The sequence below is a fragment of the Mandrillus leucophaeus genome, unplaced genomic scaffold (genome assembly GCF_000951045.1).
Source record: "Mandrillus leucophaeus isolate KB7577 unplaced genomic scaffold, Mleu.le_1.0 Scaffold67, whole genome shotgun sequence".
NCBI lineage: Eukaryota > Metazoa > Chordata > Mammalia > Primates > Cercopithecidae > Mandrillus > Mandrillus leucophaeus.
Window position 1 is genome coordinate 2,081,053 of NW_012107252.1, and position 5,172 is coordinate 2,086,224.

The 5,172-nt window shown below is 44.1% G+C and overlaps 1 pseudogene; it reads left to right on the forward strand.

Moving 5' to 3' along the window:
- Positions 1-3,837: 3,837 nt before the first annotated feature.
- Positions 3,838-4,513, forward strand: LOC105555045 (annotated as a pseudogene).
- The last annotated feature ends 659 nt before the right edge of the window (positions 4,514-5,172 follow it).

Genomic DNA, 5,172 nt, shown 5'->3' on the forward strand with positions numbered 1-5,172 from the left:
GTCTAGGGCTAGAGGCAGTTGTTCAGATTCTTTTGTCCAATGGGGTGTTCCTTTGATGTAGTACTCTCCCCACTTCCGTATGGATGTGGTTTCCTGAGAGCCGAGCTGTAGTGATTGTCATCTCTCTTCTGGGTCTAGTCACCCAGCAAGTCTACCAGGCTCTGTGGTAATACCAGGAGTTGTCTTCACAGAGTCCTGTGATGTGAACCATCTTTGGGTCTCTCAGCTGTGGATACAGCTCCTGTTCCAGTGGAGGTGGCAGGGTGGTGAAATAGACTGTGAGGGTTCTTAGCTTTTGTGGCTTAATGCTCTATTTTTGTGCTGGCTGGCCTTCTGCTGGGAGGTGGTGCTTTCTAGAGAGCATCAGCTGTGGTATATGAAGAGGAACTGGTGGTGGGTGGGGCCTAGAACTCTCAAGAGTATATGTCCTTTGTCTTCAGCTACCAGGGTGGGTAGGGAAGGACCATCAGGTGCAGGCAGGGCTAGGGATGTCTGAGCTCAGACTCTCCTTGGGAGGGTTTTGCTGTGGCTTCTGTGGGGGATGGGAGTGAGGTTCCCAGGTCAATGGAGCTATGTTCCTAGGAGGATTATGGCTGCCTCTGCTGAGTCACGCAGGTTGTCCGGGAAGTGGGGGAAAGTGCAGTCACAAGCCTCATCCAGCTCCCACACAATCCAAAGGGCCGGTCTCACTCCCACTATGCCCCGCTAATGGCACTGAGTCTGTTTCCAGGCAATGGGTAAGCAGGGCTGGGAACTTGCCCCAGGCTACCTGCTTCCCAGGTGTGAAAGAAAAGGGCTTGAGTTCTTCCCAAACCCGTGGAGTCTGCAAGCAGGATTCACACCCTCCCCCAAGTTCTGGTCAGGAGGCTTCTCAAATGCTTCAAATTGTTACAAAGTGCACCTGGAGACTTTCTTCTCTCCGTGGCATTTTTTCCTGCACCTCTGGCCACCCTCTCAAACAAGTCCTGTGATGCCAGGCAGGAATGGCCTGCTTAGGGACTCAGCGAGCTCCCAGGGCCTTTCCCACTGCTTCTTCTACCCCTGTATTTCACTCGGCTCTCTAAATTGACTCAGCTGCAGGTAAGGTCGAAATCTTCTCCCAAAAACTAGATCTTTGGTTTCCTTAGTGGCGGCATGTGTTCAAAAGCAGAGGATCTCCCTTTCCCACTTCCGCAGTTTGGGCACTCACAGTATTTGGGGTGTCTCCCAGGTCCTGCAGGAGCAGTTCACTTCCTTCAGAGGGTCTGTGGGTCCTCACAGGATTCCTGACTTATTCCTGCAGTCGTTCTGGAGCTAAAATTCACCATGCGAGCCTCCACATGCTGCTCTGTCCATCAGAGTCAGAGTTGCAATCTAGTCCTGCCTTCTCAGTGATGAACTTGACTGGTTAGGCATATTGACAGGTATAAAATGAAAAAAGAATATATGAAATTTACAAATTCAGTTTAAAATTCTAATATAATTATGTTGTATAAGCTTATAAGTGAGACTGTTTAAAAGAGTTTAGATAGTTCTACCTGAGTTACTTGAACAATAATAAAAGATCTCCTTAAACTGAATTATTATTTTATATAAGCTCAGTTTATAAGTATACTATTCTATCTGTAAATCTATATAATAGATTACATATAATAGACTTACAGATAGAATAGTATACTTATGAACTGAATTTTAAGACTTAAATAAACCTAGGTATTGAGTTTTAACTTAATAAATTAAATATTAACTTAAAACCTAAGCTGCTGTAAGTAGTCTTTTTGTGCTCACAGAATCTGCCCTCAGACATGAAAAAAAAAATTACATGACACTATTGTTATCTACATTTAACAGATGAAGAAACTAACACTCAGAAAGGTTAAGAAGCCAGAGTCAGCTCCATGAATGTCTGGCTCTAAAACCTGTGTCCCCACTTAACATATGGCTTCCTTGACTGACCAACTCCCTAAAGAGCCAGGTGACTTGGGAACAATTAAATAAAATGTTTTGAAGTAACTTTACCAAGGTCTGATTATATGTATTATAGATTGATTTTATAGCTAAGCAGTCAATTTTAGCTTAAGAAAAGAGCATTTTTTGGCTCATGTAGCTGAAAAGTTTGACTTCAGACATGGTAGCATCAGAAATGGTAGCTACAGACTGTGTTGGCTCCATTCAGAGACAGGCTTTCTTTTCCTTTGTGCTACAAGACAGCTGGAGCTATCCCTCTGGGCTAAAGTACAGCTAAAACATGGACTGCCTCTCTTCTAATTGTTCTCACAAAAGAATCATTTCATCTCACTGATATGAGTAGGTCATGGGTCCATTCTGGAACTGATCACTGTGACCAGGGGAAGGTGATGCTTTAATGGTCATGCCTGGGGTCAGAAATTGACGTTGGAGTTTGGGGTGGAGTTAACTATTCCAGAAACATATGGACTGAGAGTAGGGAAGGAGCGACCTTCCTTGAAAAGGGTGATTGGATGGCAGGCAGCCAAAATAGATGCCCACTATAGGGGGCAACTTTACCTCTCTTACTTTAAAGTTCTTTGTAGTACCTCACTATATCATTCATATTTACTGCTGACATTTCTCTTTCTTTTGGCCAAGAATCATGATACTACACTATAACTTAATTGAGCGTCGTTTATTTCTCCTGTGACTGCATGTCGAAGGCAAGGGATATCTGTATTGTTTTTCTTCAGTGACCTACGTAAATGCTTGTCTAAATGAAAAAAACCTAGATTACAGGAGACTGGGTTTGTTACGTAAGAGAAGAAATGTTGGAAAAGTGTTTTTAGGGAATTGTAGGTGGCAGCTCTGTAGTGTAAGGAGGAAAAGTCAAATTCACTAAACGCTTATTGATAACTTTCTTTGTGTTAGGCTGATCTGTCTTGGGGACAGTGTTCCAGTGGCCTTCAAAGAGCAACCAGTCTGAGCCAGGTGTGGTGACTTGCACCTGTAGTCCCAGCTACTTGGGAGGCTGAGGTGCGAGGATTTCTTGAGCCTGGGAGGCTGAGGCTGCAGTGAGCCATGATTGTGCCATGCATTCCAGCCTGGGTGGCAGAGCAAGACCCTGTCTTAAAAACAAACAAAAAACAAAGAGTAACTAGTCTAGAGGAAGAGACTGGATGAAGGGTATTGGTTACTGTGATTTGGTTTTGGCCTAGATCTAGGTTATTATGGATTGCATAGAACTTTGGTAATAGATTGAGTCCTGGAGAAGGTTTGGGTTGCCATGTATGATGTTGGTTGGGTTTAAGGTTCTTATTTTTCATTTATTGAGCATCCCTGTCAAATTCTTGACACCCGGAGCCTGGGGCATGGGAATGAGCAGGTAAGAAGACTCCCAGGATAGGCCCCGGTCTTGATTCAGGGTTACACCCATTACTCTGTTAACAATGTCAGGAACCTAGCTAAAAATAGAGATTGAGATACCCACCAAAGCACAGACATAGGGGCAGACTGGGATAAAGCAGAGACCCACGCTGCCAGGCACCCAGTGAAACAGTGCATTTTCCCAAAGACAGCATGACTGCTGAGATGGAAGCATTACTGCCCAGTTCCAGAGGGAGGCTGTGAAGGGTGTCTGGGCTTCAGACTCAGTTTAGTAGAATTGCGCATACTTTTTACTTTGGCTGTGCAGAGGAAAGACATCTATAAAACATTGCACTCATTTGGAAAACCTGACTGTGGTCATTTTGAAACCAAGGCTTGCTTAGAAAGTGTGGAAATTGATAAAGTAAAAGAAATTGATAAAGTAAAGATCTGTGCAAGGGTTTCCTCTGCCTAATCCTCCCACCTTCCCCATTCAAACCTAAACTCGAGCCTGCTGCTCTCCAGCCTAGCGTTGCTCTTGCCATGGCTCTCAGCGATGCTGACATGCAAAAGCAGGTAAAGCATATGATGGCTTTCATTGAACAAGAAGCCAATTAGAAAGCAGAAGAAATAGATGCAAAGGCAGAAGAAGAGTTCAACATAGAGAAAGGTCGGCTTGTGCAAACCCAAAGACTAAAGATTATGGAATACTATGAGAAGAAAGAGAAACAGATTGAGCAGCAGAAGAAAATTCAGATGTCCAATCCGATGAATCACGCAAGGCTCAAAATCCTCAGAGCGAGAGATGACCTTATCACAGACTTACTAAATGAAGCAAAACGGAGACTCAGCAAGGTAGTGAAAGATACAACCAGGTACCAAGTGCTGCTAGATGGACTGGTTCTCCAGGGTTTAGTACCAGTTGCTGGAGCACCAAATGATTGTTCATTGCAGGAAACAAGACTTCCCTCTGGTAAAGGCTGCGGTGCAAAAGGCAATCCCTATGTACAAAATTGCCACCAAAAACAATGTTGATGTCCAAATTGACCAGGAGTCCTACCTGCCGGAGGACATAGCTGGTGGAGTTGAGATCTATAATGGGGATCATAAAATAAAGGTTTCCAACACCCCAAAAAGCCGGCTGGATCTCATAGCCCAGCAGATGATGCCAGAAGTCCGGGGAGCCTTGTTTGGTGCAAATGCCAGTAGGAAGTTTTAGGACTAAGCCTCAGGAGGTGGAGCTCGTTCTCGGCTCTCCTGCTGTGATGTGGAAGATTCTGATATTTGAAGAAATACGAATGTTTCTGTAGCTTCCTCTTTACTGCCCCAATATTGCTCTGTATTTATCAGTGATGCCCCCTGTCACTAACACCTTGCCTAATTGTTCACAGTGGCGGAAGGCTTCATGTAATATGATCAGGACCCACCTCTAGTTCATCTGAAAGTAACACAGCATCCGTTTGGCTCTGCAGCACTAGGGGAGGGGGCAGATGGTGGCTGCATGGGCTTCCTGGGTCTCCGCTCTCCGTCTGGCCTAGAGGTGATGTGTTTGGTATTCTCAGCCCTGCAGTTCCCACTGTGGAGGCTTAAGGCACATGTGGCACACCACTCCTTCCAGCAGTTGTTGCTTCACTGTTACCTGTTTAGGCCTAGAAGTTTTCTCTCACCTGTACATGTGATTTAAAATCTAAGTCCTGAATATGCTTTATTTATTAAAAGAGTTATGTGGATTTTTTAAAAATGTGGAAATTACGTTCATGTTATACTGTCAACAAAGATATAATTTTTTTAAAAAAAGAAATAAAAAGAAAAGAAGTAGAATTTAAAAAATCTTTTTAAGTGAAAGTATGGGAAAATAGGAGCAGAGCTGGAAGAGGA